The 18,800-nt window shown below is 40.9% G+C and overlaps 1 long non-coding RNA gene across 1 annotated transcript; it reads right to left on the bottom strand.

Moving 5' to 3' along the window:
• Positions 1-415: 415 nt before the first annotated feature.
• On the bottom strand, positions 416-11,819 carry LOC118494883. Its single transcript, XR_004897090.1, has 4 exons — positions 11,809-11,819; positions 8,290-8,294; positions 6,737-6,739; positions 416-471 (listed from the first exon to the last, which is right to left on the bottom strand). It is a non-coding gene; the product is annotated as an uncharacterized LOC118494883 (long non-coding RNA).
• Between the last annotated feature and the right edge of the window lie 6,981 nt (positions 11,820-18,800).

The following is an 18,800-nucleotide window of genomic DNA, read 5'->3' as shown; positions in this document are numbered from 1 at the left end:
AGCTTAGAATATGCAAAACCAAGGTTGCTGAGCTGAAAACTAGTAAATAAATAAATGACAAGAATCTGGAAAACAACTAATGTAATATCTCTGGTTTACCATGGAATCATGCATAGATTTGCTACCAAAATATCCATGTTAACAGACTGGCTAGTGTTTGCTAACTTAATGCAAACCAATGTTGCTGATAGCTACATTTAGATTTTGTTTAAACCCTATGGTACCAATCCCATGCATGACATATCTCAATTTTATTAATGTAAAATAACAACTGGTAAAGATAAGGTAGCATGCACAATAAATGACAAGAATCTGGAAAACATAAATTATGCAATAACTCTGGTTTACCATTGAATCATTAATAAGTTTGTTTTACCATCAGCTGTTCATGTTAGCTGTGCTGTCAGACATACAGGCTATAGTTACATCTGTTGGGTGACATAGAAGCTGTAATTACAGGGTCACATCTCTCTCTCTCTTTAAAGGTCTGTGCGATATATATATATATATATATATATATGTGTGTGTGCCATATAAAATGTGAATGTAATTTCAACAGCAGCACAACCTTACTGCATAATAGTTGTCTTATCAGATGCCATCACTAGGCTGATTTAAGAATTGAATTTAGGCTGCTATATTTAACAGTGAGTTCATTTCATTCAGGTGTGAGGATGGTGGATCAGGAAAGACTGGGGAAGGCAACAGGTAGGTCTAACATTAGGTGGAAGTGTAGGGGGAGCCACTTGATACCAACAGATTAATTTCTTAATTATTTAAATAATTAATAATATTAATATGAAAAAAGTAACATGGAAAATCTATTACATAATGTTTGTTTGACAATATGTCTTAGTGGAGAAGAACACAGGCAAGGAAATGAGACCAGTGATGACATCACGTAGAGATAAGACCAGTGATGACATCAGGTAGGAGTTTTATTAGACCACACAAAACTAAATGTCCAGTATGGTTTGTTAAGTTATGTTGACCAACCTATTCACTGTGTCCTTTTTGGGTAAAAAATAGTGCAGACAGAGATGGAAAGCCACTCACCATTGAGGAGTAATTGAAGGAGAATGTGGAACAGAGAGGTGAAGATGAGGTGGAAGAGAATGTGGAACAGAGAGGTGAAGAGGAGAGGGCTGACAAGGCCTTACTCAGAAGATCCATCTGACTGGCCACCACCACACCAGATTGGGGACTCATTTAGGCAGTGTATGGTTGAGAATGGCCCACAGATATGTCCTGATGGGCCATATCCAAGATCAGACAAGAGTAGAAGGTGTTTTTCCAAAGCATACTGTTTTCGTTCAATGTCCAATGGAGAAAAAGTGCGGCGGGATTGGTTACTGTACTCCAAAAGTACAAATAAAGTGTATTGTTTTGCATGTAAGCTTTTTGGTGGAGCTAGAGTTGTTGACACATGCTTTGTGGTGGGGTACAATAACTGGCAGTGTCTTTCAAAAACGCTACAGCACCATGAAACCAGTGGTGATCACATAAATGCTTATCTGTTGTGGAAAGAATTAGCATCCCGCTTACACCTTGGTAAAACCATTGACAGCACATTGCAAAGAGCCATAGATGCTGAAAAGGCACATTGGAGAAGTGTGTTAACGAGAGTGATTGACTGCATACTCTTCCTTGCAGAAAGGAACTTGCCACTGAGAGGGAAGAATGATAAGTTAGGAGATCCTAAAAATGGAAATTTCCTGGGTGTCCTTGAGCTCATAGCACGATATGATGTCACACTAGCAGAGCATCTTAGAAAGGTAGCCTCTAAAGGAACAACAGGATATATTTCCTGGTGCACTCAAAATGAATTTTTAGATTCAATTTCAGAATGTGTACTTGGTCAAATTTGTGTTTGCACACCTGACATTTCTAAGCAGGAGCAGGCCCTAGTAATAATCTGTTATGTTCATACAGATGACAAAAAGAATGCCACCATCGATGAATCTTTTGTTGGCTTCACAGTCGTGAAGGACACAACTGGTAAAGGCCTCACAGAAACACTGACTGGGGTGCTGGATAACCTGGGGTTGGAGTTGGCTAACTGTAGGGGGCAGAGCTATGACAATGGCTCAAATATGAGGGGTATACACAAGGGTGTGCAAGCATTGGTGCAGCAGAAGTGTCCAGAGGCACTATTTATCCCCTGCTGTAGCCACAGTTTGAACCTCTTGTTATGTAATGCTGCGTCATCAAACAGAGTGTGTCTAACCTTTTTTGGCACTCTCCAAAGACTGTACACCATTTTTCAGCTTCGGTGAAGAGATGGGATATTCTGAAAGAATTTGTGGACATTACACTGAGGCCACTGAGTGATACCAGATGGGAAGCAAAAATAGATTCTGTCAAAGCTGTACGTTTCCAGTTAGGGGGGATTATTGATGCTTTACAAAAGCTTGAGGAAGTGGAAAAAGACAGCAAAACTGTCTCAGAGGCAAAGTCGCTGTCTGGTGAGATTGTCAGCATGGAGTTCCTCATGTGCCTCTTGGTTTGGTATGATCTATTGTCAGAGATCACCTATGTCAGCAAGGCAATGCAAGCAGTGAACATCTTGATGGACACTGCCATTAGAATGATAGACTCTCTTAAAGAATTCTTGTTTAAGTATAGAGTGGAGGGCTTTCAAAAATCCCTTGACATTGCAAGCCGAATAGCCATTGAGATGGATGCTTCCCCTGAGTTTAGAGAGAGGCGTTTCAGAAAGCAAAAGAGATTTCATGGTGATGATTCCAGCACTGGCCATTATGAACCGGAACCTGAGACCCATTTTAGGTGCATGGTTTTCAATGCAATTGTTGACAGTAATTCAGGAGTTGTCTGACAGATTTTGCAATCCTCAGCTTGTGTCCGAAAAGTTTAAGTTCATCTTGAAAATGGAACACATGACAAAAGCTGAGTTGGAGGAATCAGTGACAAGATATGCCCTAGCTACCAATGATATTTCAAGGGATATTCAATTCAATTCAATTTGATTTATAGTATCAAATCATAACAAGAGTTATCTCGAGACACTTTACAGATAGAGTAGGTCTAGACCAAACTCTGTAGTTTACGAAGCCCCAAGTATTACAGTGGTTGCCTCAAGAGCAAGCATTAGCAGTAGCTATTGCGACAGTGGCAAGGAAAAACTCAATTTTTTGTTAGGAAGAAACCTGGGACAGACCCAGACTCTTGGTAGGCGGTGTCTGACGGCACCAGTTGGGGGAGTGGTGAATGGTGGCAATAATAGTCATAATAAAGATAGTGAAACAGTGATCACAATGGTAGTCGTAGTAGTTCATGTCATAGTAGGGTACAGCAGGGCGTTACGGGGTGTAGTGTGGCACAGCAGCCTGGGTGGATGCGGTTGGACGCGGCAGGACGCAGTCGGACACTGCGGGGAATCGCAGAGTGTAGCAGGGTGTAGTAAGTCCATAGCGTCAGCTGCACCCAGGACCCCGGTGTAGGTGCCACCCAATTCCAAGGCGGTGTTCTGGGTGAAGAAGAAGCAAAGGGACTCTGGGGAGAAAACTCCCCAGAGCTAGGTTAGTAACAGGCATTTCTGGGACTAAGATGCACACAAAAGGAGACAAGTGAAAAGAAAGAAGAGGGAGCGGCTCATTGTGTCCTTGGAAGGAGCTTCCCACAGCAGTCTAGAGTTATAATAGCATAACTAAGAGAGGCAGGCTAAAGAGAGGGGCCCTGGACCGGGCTCGTACTCTCCCCTGCCGGAACGGGCTTGTACTGCAACTCCTCACTCCCTAACTATAAGCTTTATCAAAGATGATGGTTTTCAGTTTATTCTTAAATGTGGCGACGGTGTCAGCCCCCCGAACCCAAGTTGGGAGCTGGTTCCACAGGAGAGGAGCCTGGTAGCTGAAGGCTCTGGCTCCCATTCTACTTTTAGAGACTCTAGGAACCACAAGTACCTCTGAGTTCTGGGAGCGCAGTGCTCTAGTGGGACAATAAGGTACTAAGAGCTCTTCTATGTATGATGGTGCCTGACCATTTAGTGCTTTGTAGGTCAGGAGAAGGATTTTAAATTCAATCCTGGATTTTACAGGAAGCCAATGCAGAGAAGCTAATACAGGAGAAATGTGATCTCTTTTGTTAGTTCTTGTCAGAACACGTGCTGCAGCATTCTGGATCAGCTGGAGGGTCTTGAGGGACTTATTTGAGCAGCCTGATAGTAAAGAATTACAGTAGTCTAGCCGGGAAGTAACGAATGCATGGACTAGTTTTTCAGCATCGTTTTGCGAGAGTATGTTCCTGATTTTGGCAATGTTACGAAGATGGAAAAAGGCTGAGGTTTGTGGTTTGTTTTAAGTGGGCGTTAAAGGATAGATCCTGGTCAAAAATGATTCCTAGATTTCTGACAGTAGTGCTGGAGGCCAGGGCAATACCATCTAGGGTAGCTATATCTTTAGATAATGAAGTTCGGTGGTGCTTGGGTCCCAGCACAATAACTTCCGTTTTGTTTGAGTTTAACATCAGAAAATTGTGGGTCATCCAGGATTTTATATCTTTAATGCACGCTTGAAGTTTAGCTAACTGACCGCTTTCGTCTGGCTTAATTGACAGATATAATTGGGTGTCGTCTGCGTAACAGTGAAAGTTAATTGAGTGTTTCCTAATAATATTGCCTAGAGGAAGCATATATAAAGAGAATAGAATTGGTCCAAGCACTGAGCCTTGAGGAACGCCATGGCTAACTTTAGCGTATTTGGATGGTTTATCGTTAATATTAACAAATTGGGATCGCTCAGAAAAATAGGACTTAAACCAGCTTAGTGCGATTCCTTTAATGGCAACTAAATGTTCCAGTCTCTGTAAGAGGATGGTATGGTCAATAGTATCGAATGCAGCACTAAGATCTAATAAGACAAGTACGGAGACAAGTCCTTTGTCAGCAGCAGTTAGAAGGTCGTTAGTGATTTTCACCAGTGCCGTCTCTGTGCTATGATGCATTCTAAATCCTGACTGAAAGTCTTCAAATAGACTATTTCTATGCAGAAAGTCACACAATTGATTAGTGACTACCTTCTCAAGGATTTTGGAGAGAAACGGGAGGTTAGATATAGGTCTGTAGTTGGCTAAGACCTCAGGATCGAGGGTGGGTTTTTTCAGAATAGGTTTTATCACAGCTACTTTAAAAGACTGCGGTAAGTGACTCGTTAATAAGGACATATTGATCGTATCTAGTAATGTGGTATTGACCACGGGTAGTGCTTCTTTAAGTAGCCTCGTTGGAATGGGGTCTAAGAGACAGGTAGTTGGCTTAGCTGAGGAGACCCTTAACATTAATTGTTGGAGGTCTAAAGGATAAAAGCCGTCTAAATAAGTATCAGGTCTTATCGTTCTCTCTAGCCCTCCTGCGCCCAATGGTGAGCCGTTAGAAGCTGTGGGCAGAAGGTGATGAATTTTTTCTCTAATTGTTATAATTTTATCATTAAAAAAGGTCATGAAGTCATCACTGCTCAGAGCTATAGGAATAGATGGCTCAACAGAGCTATGACTCTTTGTCAGCCTGGCTACAGTGCTGAAAAGAAACCTTGGGTTGTTCTTATTTTCTTCTATTAGTATTGAGTAATAGTCTGATCTGGCATTTCTGAGGGCCCTCCTATAATTTTTTAGACTATCTTGCCAATCCACACGAGATTCTTCCAGTTTGGTGGAACGCCATTTACTTTCAAGTTTTCGTGAGGTTTGTTTTAATTTGCGAGTTTGGGAGTTATACCAAGGTGCTAGTTTCCTTTCCTTCATCATCTTCTTTTTGATAGGAGCAACCAAGTCTAAAGTAGTCCGTAGGCAGGCCGTAGCAGCGTCTACAAAGTTATCAAGTTGGGAGGAACTAAAGTTAACATAACGGTCCTCTGTTATATTAAGGCATGACATTGAGTTAAGTGCTGTTGGAATATCTTCCTTAAATTTAGCTATAGCACTGTCAGATAAGCATCTAGTGTAGAAACTTTTATTTAATTTCGTATAGTCTGGTAGTAGGAATTCGAAAGTTATTAAAAAATGGTCTGATAATAAAGGATTCTGCGGAAATACTATTAAATCGTCAATTTTGATGCCATATTCTAGCACAAGGTCGAGGGTGTGGTTAAAACAGTGCGTGGCCTTATGCACCCTCTGACTGAAACCAATAGAATCTGGCAGTGAATTGAAAGCAGTACTAAGGCTATTGCTGTCAACGTCCACATGGATATTAAAATCACCTACAATAAGTACTTTGTCTGATTGAAGGACTACGCATGATAAAAACTCTGAGAATTCAGATAAAAACTCAGAATATGGACCTGGTGCTCGGTAAACAACAACGAATATAATAGGCTGTACTGTTTTCCATGTTGGGTGTTGAAGATTAAGAACAAGGCTTTCAAACGAGTTATAATTTAGTTTAGGTTTAGGATTAATTAGCAGGCTCGAGTCAAATATGGCTGCAACTCCCCCTCCTCGGCCTGAGCCTCGTGGAATTTGGGTATTATTATGACTGGGAGGAGTGGCTTCGTTTAAACTAACATATTCGTCATGGCCCAGCCAGGTTTCGGTGAGGCAGAATAAATCAATGTGGTTATCTGATATCAATTCGTTTACCAATAATGCTTTCGATGACAGAGATCTAATATTTAATAGTCCACATTTGATTTTCCTATTCTGTTCTATCGTTGCAGTGGTTGTTTTAATTCCAATTAGGTTGTTTAGTATAGCACCTCTTTTGTTAGTGTTTTGTTTAAACGGTCTCAGTCGGGGGACAGACACGGTGGTTATGGGATTATGAATGGGTGATTGCTCTGAAGGGAGCACAGAGGGGCGTGTAGCGCTGTATCTCTGATTATTGACTTTGAGAGAGTGTGTCTGGTCAGTGTGCTTGTGGGAGTGTTTACGGGATGTAAACAGTCATATCATTCAGGAAATTTACCCAGCGAGCCGTCTACTTAGGGGTCATGAAAAGGCTCTGGATAAATTTCCTCCTACAGGAGAATCTTGATTTGGTTTTTACAAATGTAACAGTAGCTCTGAGAGTTTTCCTGACAATGCCTATAACAGTTGCCTCTGCAGAGAGATCGTTCAGCAAGCTAAAGCTGATAAAGACATACCTTCGTTCCAACATGAGTAATGATCGCTTAACCCAATTAGCAGTAATTTCAAATGAAAACAGTGTGGCACAAACTATTTCATTTGATGCAATACTAGATAAATGGGCAAGTGCAAAGGCACGCCATGTGACAATCTAGTAGGAACTAAAGAGCACCCTAGAATGTTTAGTAGCAACATTGTTACTAGGATTGGGCATCGAGAACCGGTTCCTACTTGGAATCATTATAAAAATTAAGATTCCAATGGAATCGTTTCTTTATTGGAATCTGATCATCGGTTCCAAATTTAACACGTGTAAGCTTTGGTTTCCGTAGCGTCCAGGCACTTGTGTTACAGCCATGGAGCACAATAAGCAGCACTCTGAAGTGTGGCTGAAAATCCCGGTAAAACTTTAAATAACCATTAAATCAAAATAAAATTTTACTCTTATCTGTGAAATAAGCATGTGACCCGTCTCAACTCCACCACTCAAAGACTCAGAATCGAGAATCGATAAGAACCAGAATCAAAAGGAAGAATCTGAATTGGAATCAGAATTGTTACAATCAAAACGATGCCCAACCCTAATTGTTACATTAAATACATTAGAGTTAACAGAGATGGTTCTAAAGGGTCTTTGTAGGCTTACTTTTGCATTTTAAGGCATTATGTTGCATTGGTTATAATGATAATGTTAATGTTTGTCAATTTGTTTATTTTATTTATATTTTTATTTATATATTTATTTATTATTATATTTTATTTGTTGTTTATTATTTGTTAACATTGTTAATAATATATATATATATATATATATATATATATATATATATATATATATATATATATGTGTGTGTACATATACCATATAATTATGTATAATTATGGTAGGCAAACAGTGGCTGATACACTTTAAAATAAACCTTTATTATTTAAAGCCCATACATGATGATGTCCGGCACACTGTTTTTTTTCTTTTTTTTTTATTGGGTGGGGAGGCACCAAAATTGTTGCTGCACACCCCTTTGACAATGGGTAGTTGCGCCCCTGATGAAAGGCATGTGTGGCGCGTGAGATTGGTAAATTGCGTCCCCCTAAATGGGCGACGCCCATGTCCCTTGCCTATTCACCTTATTCTGCTCTAAACAATGCACGCCGCCATGACGACAACTCCGGTTGCCTACTTCCGGTTCTTAGCGATAGACCTACTACCTGTTCTAGCAGCGAGAGAATGAGTTCAGGCTCCACATGTGCTGTTGTTAGTTGTTTTAACAATTCAAAGAAGATAAAAAACTTTTTAGAAACTCAGTGCTTCGACCATAAGATAAGAAGGAGAGAATGCCCATGTCCGGTTCCGTATCAGCTACATTCAATGCCAGAGAGTAGACATTTAGAGTGGTTAGCTGCGCTAAAACTGAAGCATCCACCGAAAAAGGTGTTCGCACCATTTTGTTGACAAACGCCCCACGAATGACCATCCCAACCCGGAATTATACCTTGGATATGACAGACCAGTGGTGAAGAAGAGACGTACAATTGTTTGTGTCGAAGCGACAGGTAAGCCACTTTCAACGTTGAATTGTGTAGCTGGTTAGCGATAGCACCACTTCACAGCTAACCTAGTTAGCTAGTTAGCTACCTCCGGTTGTTTACATTTTTTACGAGCTCCACCGGCCTGCTACAAAAATATTTGTGTTATCCGTGGGCAGTCTAACATACATTGTTATGGACAATATGTCCATTATGTCGCTGGATAGAGTAAATGTGTTAAAAACGTGGCCATTAATGGTTTATGCCTTTGTCCACTGAATACTTACTGAATAGTTACTGTAGGTTTAGTGCTATGAACTCCACTAAGGGCTATCGTAGAGCTAGCTGCTTTCGTTATGTGGGCCAGGTAGTTGTTAGCCTGAGCGAGGAAGAGCTTCCATCACCATTTATCATAAGCTTTTACTGTAATGCTGTCAGTGTGAGAAACATGGACAGAAACTGAAGAGTTTAACATGTAGCCTATGTGCTCTGTTTTTACAGCAACATCAGAAGTGACAGACCAGGTGGATGAGGGCATACCTGAGGTGCCACAACCTTCACACAGCACTGTTTCCACCCAGTGGGAAGATCCATGGCTTTGGGACCACAACTATGGTGAACAGCAGGGTGTTGAGGAGACGGCCAAAGATGCTACAACACAAACTGAAGATTTGAGCTACTCCATGCTTCAGAGTGATGCCGATTCGTTCCTCTATACTGGAGTCTCACGGGAAACCTTCAACTCTCTTGTTTCCACCTTAGATGGATTTGCTGAAAGGGCTTTTGTTTTGTCAGTGCGTGATCAGATGATAATGATAAAATTGAAATTAAATCGTGTGCTGGGTGACCTTGGTAGGCAGTTTCATGTGTCTCAGAGTGTTGCCAGTAAGGTTATCTCATACTGGATTGATAAAATGGAGGAGGTCTTGCGCCCTCTTATTATCTGGCTCCCAAGAGAAACCATTAAGGCCACTACGCCAACTGCATTCAAGAAGTGTTTTCCCAACACCACCTGTGTCATTGACTGCAGCGAAAGTTTGTTACAGAAGGCGAAAAATCTTGACTCTAGAGGGGAGTCCTACAGCCATTACTACTCACACAACACAGTCATTACTACTCACACAACACAATCAAATACCTTGTTGCTGTTGCCCCATGTGGCTTAGTCATGTTTATCGCAACTGGATATGGAGGACATGCCAGTGACAAATATATCACTATGAACTCTGGTATCTTGGACTGTTTAAAGCCTAGAGACGAAGTTATGGCAGATTGCGGGTTCTTGATTCGTGATTAACTGTTTGAAAGAAGGGTCAAATTGGGTCAATCTGCCTGCTTTCAGGCGCAGGATTGCAAATGTACGGATTCATGTTGAGAGGGCAATCAGGCGACTTAAATTATACATGGTCTTGTAAAATTGAAAAAATCCTCAGAATCTGTGCAGCCCTCGCCAATTTAAGGGGTGAGCTCATCCGTGAGTGATAAGTGACAACGGTGATGTTCTGATGTTGTAGTTGCATCTGCGGGCACACACATACACACATACACACACACACACACACACACACCCCCTTTACACATCTACATAAATTGCTCCTGTATATTTCATTTTGACACTCGCTGCCTTTTGTAATTTTTTACTGTTTATATTTACTCTTTGTATGAAATTTGTTGTTATTCTTTGTGTACAATAGATTTGAACAGATTTTCATTAGATTTTACATGAACAACATTCTGTATTTGTAAATATTCACTTATTTACAATGTTGGGACCAAGCAGTGTGTTAGCTGATTTTAAACAAAGAACTGATTTTAAACAAGGGATACATGGGGTCAACATGTCCCTGGGACAAAGAACGCGGCCTACAGGCAACCGTCGAGCCTGAGATCCTTTTTCAAACAAAGGGTTTCTGGCCTACATGTAAGCCTGACAGCCTGGAGATGTCACACTCCTATGAGAACTCACAAGGAAAGGGGGTTTCAAACTGTGGAGGTCTAAAAACTACAGACGTTGTAGTTTACACCTTCTTAAACTGTGGATCACGATTGGCTGGCAAGACCCAGAACACCGCGGGAATCCAGGTCTGGCGGCTGGAATATAAAAACTTCACGTCACTCGCCGCTCCTTGCTTTCCACCACAACTCCCCGTTGTAACAGGTCAGCACGCCAAGCGCTTGTGCTAAAAACTTCCATTTTCCAGAAAAGTGGACTTTTGGATCCTGAAACACGCACCTCGTGTTTCAAAACTGCAAGCACCACTGATCAAGGTGCAGGGTTGATGTTGAATACTGTAGCTGTGAAACTGAAAATGCTACATTGTGGCTCCTTCCACGGAATTTAGTTACTGTTCAGGAGAGAATAAGCTCCGTTGGTCCGTCTAGTTACAGCTTACGAGGTGACGAGAACGCCACCCCGTGGTCCTGTGTAGAGACCGACGGAGCCGTGTTTATCTCCGCGAAGAATCAGCTGTTTTAGTTCACCAGAGGGTGTATAATGAACGTCCCCTTGTTCAGACAAAAATCTCAGTCTGCCCTAACTTCACGTTAGTCCAGACCTAGGGGAACGAGAGGACTGATCATTATCGATAATTAAGATTCAAAGTGTCTTTCTTTCTCTAAATGTGCTTCTCTCATCTTTTACACACTAACCAAACACAAACACACACACACACACACACACGTGCTATGGTGAACAGCTGGTCTCAGCCAGCAACCATAGTCCCGCGATAGCGTAACAGAGCTATACGAATGCCCTCTCGGCATTGTAATAGCGCCTCGTGGCAGGCTCCTTTTTTCTGTACAAGTTGGAATTTCACAGTGCTTCCCACCATTTCAACACTAGGTGGAGCCATTTCGGTGTTTTGTGTGCTACTTACAAATAGCCACAAATCACGCAGCCTCTCAGCTGCCATCTTGGGTCTCGCGATCTTGTCACCTCCCCACCCCTCCACACACACACACACACACACACACACACACACACACACACACACACACACACACACAGCACCCACACAGAGACGTGTCTGCTACATGTCTGTTTGTTTTGCCTTTGTTGTAGAGTAATAAGTATATAGGTTTATTAACTGAGAATTGTTGATTGGCCATTGATCATTTTGAAGTTAAATACATTCTACTATACTTCAAATAGCAGTTGTTGTGATTATTTGTGTATCTATTGTAATAATAAGCTGGTTGAACAGGTCTGTGCTTGGATTCACCTTTCTTTTGTTCCTTCAAAGATATCAGATAAATTAATCAAATTAATTCAGATCTGTATTTTAAAGGGAACACCACCAATGAGACTATTTCACAGCTCAATTATTGGTCCCTGATTCCAGGGTGGTGCCCCGTTTTGATTGTTTGTCAAGTTGATAAAGTTATTAATACCCATATTCATAACTTTATTAATATTGATAAAACATCTTTGATAATTTGCCAATAAATGAATCTGTACCCACACCTATTCCCAACAAGAACAATACTTATGCTCAGCATTTTTAAATGTACAGAATTGATTGTGTAAAAAAATGAGTTTTCATACTGATAACAGCAGCAGCATTTAACAGTTGTTTGTGATTTGAATAAAATGTTTCTGAGGGATATTTTCTATGAATTCATTATGCTCATGTATCTATTCTGCAGTTTCAGTCGCTGACCAACAAATTCATCCACAAGCTGGGGCAACATTGTTGAGAAATAAAATCTCTTCAGATGTCCTACCCTCTCCAGAACATAGAGCTCATCAAATGGTACAGTGAACATGACTGTGTCATTCGGGCTCCAGATAAACAATTTGGCCATTTTTAGACCGGCACAAAACATGCCTAATTGTACCTGCATGTAATATCCTCGGCTACCTGTTTTCTGGTACTCCATCTACTAGCTTGATATCACTGCAGTTATGGTCAAGTTCATCCAAGAGGGTAGAATGGAGTTTACTTGGGACGGGACATTTTATTTTGAGTAGGACAGATGAGTCAATTACCCCATCTGGGCTGGCTGACAACTATGGCTCTGTGACACTAACCACGATGCCCCTATGTGTAATGCCTTGCTCTTGAAGTGCATTACCAGTAACCACTTCATTCTCCTTACCATAATTTGTGGCATAGTTGCCACGAAAGGAGGGGTAGAGGTGCTCTGCCATGAACTTATCAGGATTGGTGGATGCTCTAGAAGGAACCTTTTTAGCTGAACTTGCAGTTATTCTCAATTTTCTTGCATTGTGCCACAAATCGGAAGAACTCTGCTCCCTTGTTTCAGATTCTAAAGTAGAAGCCTGTGCACTGCTCACTTGAACATACAACTCATAGAAACTTTTACATGTCTCACATGTGAGATCAGAACCAGCATGGGTTTGATGGGGTCTTAAAAATCTTGCATCTACTGCAGTATTTGCAAGGCTACAAGGTTGCACTACTGGTTTTACACTGTAACACTTGCCCAATAGACAGGAAAAGTGGCTTTGTTGGGTCTTTGTCTACATTATTTATAAATTCTGCATGTGGCATATATTGTGAGGTGTTTGGTAGTGGCTGAGCACCTGACACCCTAATGCTAAATTCATCCCCTGCCCTGTGGTGGCTGAAGTTTATGTCCCTCAGTCGTTTTGACTCAAGGTTCCTGACTGTCCCTGCATTCCACCTGCGCTGCTCATCTGTACATGCAAGCCCTGTTTTCCCGGTAGTAACTGCATTCTCAACCTGTAATGAGCACATTCACCTAATACGTTACCAGAGTCTGATCTATGTCCATTCGCCATGTGTTTCAGATTGTGTCATCCCCACATCGCTAAACTAAATCGAAAAAAAAACATTCATCATTTTTATTAAATCACAGATAAAAACAAAATGAAAATTTTTTTTCTTCATACCTTCCAAAGGATAGCTGCTGCATGACTGCACAATCTCCCTAATCCAGCAATACATGAACATCCGACAGTCTCTATCACCCCGACTGCTGCAGCATAACCCAAGCAATAAGCTTAGGCTGGTTAGCACTTTGACTCCTGTCTACCTCTGCTTTCAAAAATACATAGTCTCCGTGCTTCAGTAAAGAAATGCGCCCGACTTTATTACCATAGAAGTAATTGAAGGCCTCGGTGCTTTTGTAATTGCGCATCTCCTCACGATCTACACCCTCCGAAAAGATAAAATAATTAATGATGTCATTATGGCTAACTTCTGGCCATAGCTTCATGTCATCCACCCAACCTGTCAATTTTGAGGGATGTGGCACTCTGATACGATCTTTTGATATTTCATCGCCGGTGTGTAGCCACCGACTACTTCCCATCTTGACCGAACAATTATCTACTACTTTAATAACTTTACAAACTATCACCGTAGCCTTTAGGCTAGTGGTAGCATGCTATGTAAACAAACACTTCAACCGGAAGTAGAAAACCATTGAGTCAGTTGAACCCGCTATGAATCAATAAGGTGAATACCAATAAAAGAACTCAAACCAGTCAATACCAATGGTCTAAAAAGACAATATTAATTGAACTGCCATGTAGAAAATCAACAGTTTCACAGGTAATGATAATGAACAAGTTGCATGTTTATTATGCTCCGTGTCCAGATAGAAAGTGCAAACGCATAACGATAAATTATAATAGGGAATACAACAATCTAGTTCTTTAATCAATCCCCAGCTGTAGACTACATATCTTTAAAGTTCACTGTAGACAAATTGACAATTGGATAATGGAATGAACAGTCTGTTGTTGATACTAGAGAAAGAGAGAGAAGGCTCTCAAAGAGAGGGTGGGACAACATTCTTTAAGTGAACACCAAGTATCACAAGAAACTTTAACTAGTATGAAACAGTAATCCAGCTCAGAATTTAGAAACAACAAAAAAAGCAAAGCAAACATACAGTTGCATAGCTATATTTTCCATTAGAATCTGAAAGAGAGCAAGTGCACCACTGCAACCCTTGAAGTCCTCATTTTCGTAGATTAGGGACCATTTTGTTAAGTCTGGCTTTGTCCAACAAGGAATAGGCATCCACCATGATTTCTAGTGCTGAATCTAGGAACTTTCTGCTGTGATGTGGGAACAAGTCTCCTTGCAACAGAGTAGCACTGATGAGATGCTTGGTGAAAGAAAACCTCTCCTTGGCATGGCTCATAATGGGATCACATACCTATGATACATAATTGTAGAAACAGAGAAACACAGAAAACATTGTTTTCACATTTCTCAGTTCAACAATACAATACAATCAGCAGTTACAATTGTGTCATGAGCAAGTAAGGCTTACTGTAGTTATTAAAAGCATAAATGTGTTACTGCTTATCTCTATTGCCAGATGCTGTTGCGTTTCTTCTCCCATTGCCCTCCGTTTCTTCACGGCATCAATGATCTTTGACAAAATATGCCGATTCCTGTCCACCTCCACGTTGTGCCTTCTTATGGCACAACGGTGTCCCTCATCTAGCTGTGTGGTTATGCTAATTCGGCCTAGCATGGCTAGCTTCACAGAGTTGTCCAATGTCCATATGCACTCTTGCCCGCTCATGTTTCTTAATGCGTTCTGATATATGTTTCAGCTCTGTCACCCCTGTCTGAATCCACAAGCTATCACAAGCACTTGTTTTAAACAGTAAGCAAGGGAAGCAAAGGATTGCATTGGCGTACCCACAGCTAGTTAGCCAAGCCTTTCGATCGAACCAACCTCGGGAGAAGGTTCCCTTGTAGGTTTTCTCCTTTTCTCTCGCCTGTTGGGTTATATTCACTTCTGGCTTGTCTGGTCCGAATTCTTTTACAAAAGTTTTTCTTTGGAAGGGATACAGGTGTAGAGATTTAACTGAATTTGGGGCTAGCTGAACTCCCACGACTACATTAGTGCTACTCAACGTCGCCATTCTGCACTCGCACTCCTCTCTGAGGTAAATGTCCCGTGCTGCACTGCTCCAATCTTGGTACTACGGGCAATATTTTCAGAGCCCCCAAACCATAAAATCGACGACGATGATTGGCGAAATATGTACTTCTTTGTGTAGCAACCAGGGAACCATTGTCTTAAATTCCAGCACTGTAGGGCTGAGCGAACTGGAGCCCAGGGAAGACAGCCTATTGGCTACTACACCAACATGATACACGTAACAATGTTGAACGTGAAAGTGAATGCAAATATCATTTTGGAGAGTTCTAAACACATTCTAAAGTAAAATCATTATTAGCATGTAATTAACACAGATTATTTTTCAAAATGAGAGATTATAAAAAAGAAAAAAAAAGAAAGAAAAAAAAACAGGCAGGCAGGTCGGCGGGAGGTCGACGCCCCAGCGCCCTCTATGGGCAAGCCGCCGCTGCTATGCTACCTTTTAAGCTCAATAAACTGACACGTAATTAACAAGACATATGTGTTGCATCATGTTTGTGAAGTAATTGGCATGGTTTTAAACTATCAGAGAATGATGTATTGATGGTTGTAGCAATTGCAAATCACCTCAGTATTGGATGTTAAATATGTGCAAGAAAGCTATGGGATTACTGTGGGGGTATTGATGAATGGCTAGGTTAACAGATGATTTGAAAACAGTGTGATAATTAACAAAACATATTGACACGCAAAACAAACATACAGGTAACCTTTGCACTCAGTCTTTGAGAAATTACATAGGTAGTGCATCGCTACCGTGACGGCAGCTACTGTATGCGCCCCGTCACAAGCATGTTTTATCGCACTCACGAGATATGACATAATCCTGACGCCGTGGCGGGTTTGTATGATATCGTACGAGAACGTATGCACACAAATTTGTCCGCGGGCCGGCATGTGACGACCAGACCAGCCAGCAGTTTAGAGGTCTTTACAGTTCAATTTAGCCGTGAAAAGGTTACTGTCAGCTGAGTACCGGTCACACGTGGTGACGGTCGTTTCAGAGAACGTTGCAGTTAAGTTTAGCCAACAAAAGGTGACTGTCCTGCAGTGATGACAATTAAGTTTAGACACCTAAACCACTAGTTAAGATTAGAAAAAAGATTGTGGTTTCGATTAAACCACAAGTCCCCTTAAGTAGTACACAACACCTGTTTCCTTGGTAAAGGTTTTGTGTTTTCCCCTTAACTTCTTCTGGGACACAAACTCCCCTTCCCCGGCTTGAAAGCCCCTTTTCAGCAATAAATACGGGGAATACATATGAAGTACAGTGCATTACTTTTCGTAGCTATACATACGAATGGTTCATGAGAACAGCCTGACTGGAAAAAACCTGCAGTCGCACAGCAACAGAGACAGGGTGTTGTGAAATGTTTGTTTAAAGCACTTGAATAAGAAATTCATGGTAGATTCAATGGTAAATTATAGTGTGATTAAAACTCACTATTTACATTACTTACAGTACTTGATTTACAGCTGATATGTGAAAAGGTACACAACCTTATTTAACAGTAATTTAGTTTTACTGCGAACCGTCACAGGAAGTGCTTTCATTTTGAAGTAGTCTACACGGAAGTTGTCTGTTGTGTACTCTTGCTAGCTTACTGAGATGAACGTGAGACGCTAGATGCAAAACATGTCCGTCAAGCTTAAGTTGCTCACTTTCTTGTTTGTAAAACTGCAACATATTGAACAGTAAATGTTCACAGTAAAAGACAAGTGTTTTTGGTCGTCATTCGAAGCCATTCCACTACACAGGGCAGTTAATCCGCTGAATCAATCTTATTGGTCTGATTACTGCAGATACCTGGAGCGACTATCACAACAGAACAACCGGAGTAGCTTCAGTGTTTCACTGTGCAGTCCCCATGTTAGAGGAGGAGGCCTCTGACAAGGGCCCAGGACATGGAATGATGTTGGGAGGTTGTGGAGGTAGTCAGTGTTGCAGGTATGACAACAAAGAGTCTATTTCTTTCTGCCATCTTGGTTGTCCACATTCAAAGGACAACAATCTATCTTTATTGACCTGCAGAGGCTGTGGAGGAGTGTGAGGTGGGAATAACTGAAAGGAGAAAGGTAAATACTCCCTCTAGTGGGGTGTCATGCTGTGTAGTGACCAGGGATCATATGGTTCAGTATGTAATAAGATATTTAACAGACTCTTCTTCTAGTGAATGAAAAGATAACATAAAATCAACAAGAGAGACTGGCACCGCCTTACATTTAATACTATTGCTAGGCTTTAATTTAGCTGTCAATACAGCCCCAAACCATAAATACAACAGTCTCAGCACTGTGAAGACAAATACCTATTTAGCTCCAGACTAACTTCCAGACTGAAACACAGTCAACTCAAAGCCTGTCTAAAGCTACTTATTTCATATAGATTAATGAAGAATTCCTGTATTATTTGGAGATTATGGAAATAGAATTTCTCACGCAGAGCTGACTAATGAATTGATAGTGACTGTTTTCAGTGCTCATAAATGTTTGATCCTGTTATCATGTGTACACAAGACAAAAGCTATTCAGTTGATGGTAATTCAAGGCAAATTAGTCATTACCACTACTTCTCCTTCAGATTACTATGCTAATGTTATTATTTGTGTGTGCTCGTTTCGCGGTGATTGAGGAGTGCACAAACCGCGGCTGTCATTTGCGGCTGTGTGCCTCACTGATTTGAAATGTGAAATATTGTACAAATGACCATAGTCATTTGCTGGTTGAGGGTGATAAAACTTTCTCAGCTAAATATACCAAGGGAAAGAGGATGAGATCAAATATATGCAGGGAAAATAGTCTTGGAAGCCAAGTGTTGGAATGAGAAAAAACATGCTTTGTACACATGCACACATTGAGTAATAATTCAAAAGGGATTCATATGTAAATTAAGTCATACAACATAAATGTGTTGTGACAAAATATGAGTCAAGTCACATACGAGACTAAGAACCACATCAGGGAACTAGTCTCCAAATATCCACTAATCCTGGTCTGCATGCATAAAATGTGTTCTCATTGGCAACAAAAATGTCACTGAATCCTTGGAGGTTTTGGCTTTCGGTAAAGTAAAACATTTCATCGATGTAAGAGATTTTTCACAACCGCATTTACAATATAGAAGTGACATTTCTGTCTGACAAAAAGTCATCACCAATTACCAAAATGTCACCAAGCTTTCAGAACAACCTAGAGAACACACAAATACTACCAACCACTGGTGAAACCAAGGGTTGCTTATCAAATACAAATCCTTTTGAATCCTTCATGGAATTTAATGTTAAAGTATTGATATGATA

The sequence above is a fragment of the Sander lucioperca genome, chromosome 4 (assembly GCF_008315115.2).
Source record: "Sander lucioperca isolate FBNREF2018 chromosome 4, SLUC_FBN_1.2, whole genome shotgun sequence".
Classification (NCBI taxonomy): domain Eukaryota; kingdom Metazoa; phylum Chordata; class Actinopteri; order Perciformes; family Percidae; genus Sander; species Sander lucioperca.
Note: the sequence above shows the minus strand (reverse complement) of the source record. Positions and strands in the feature narration are given on the sequence as shown.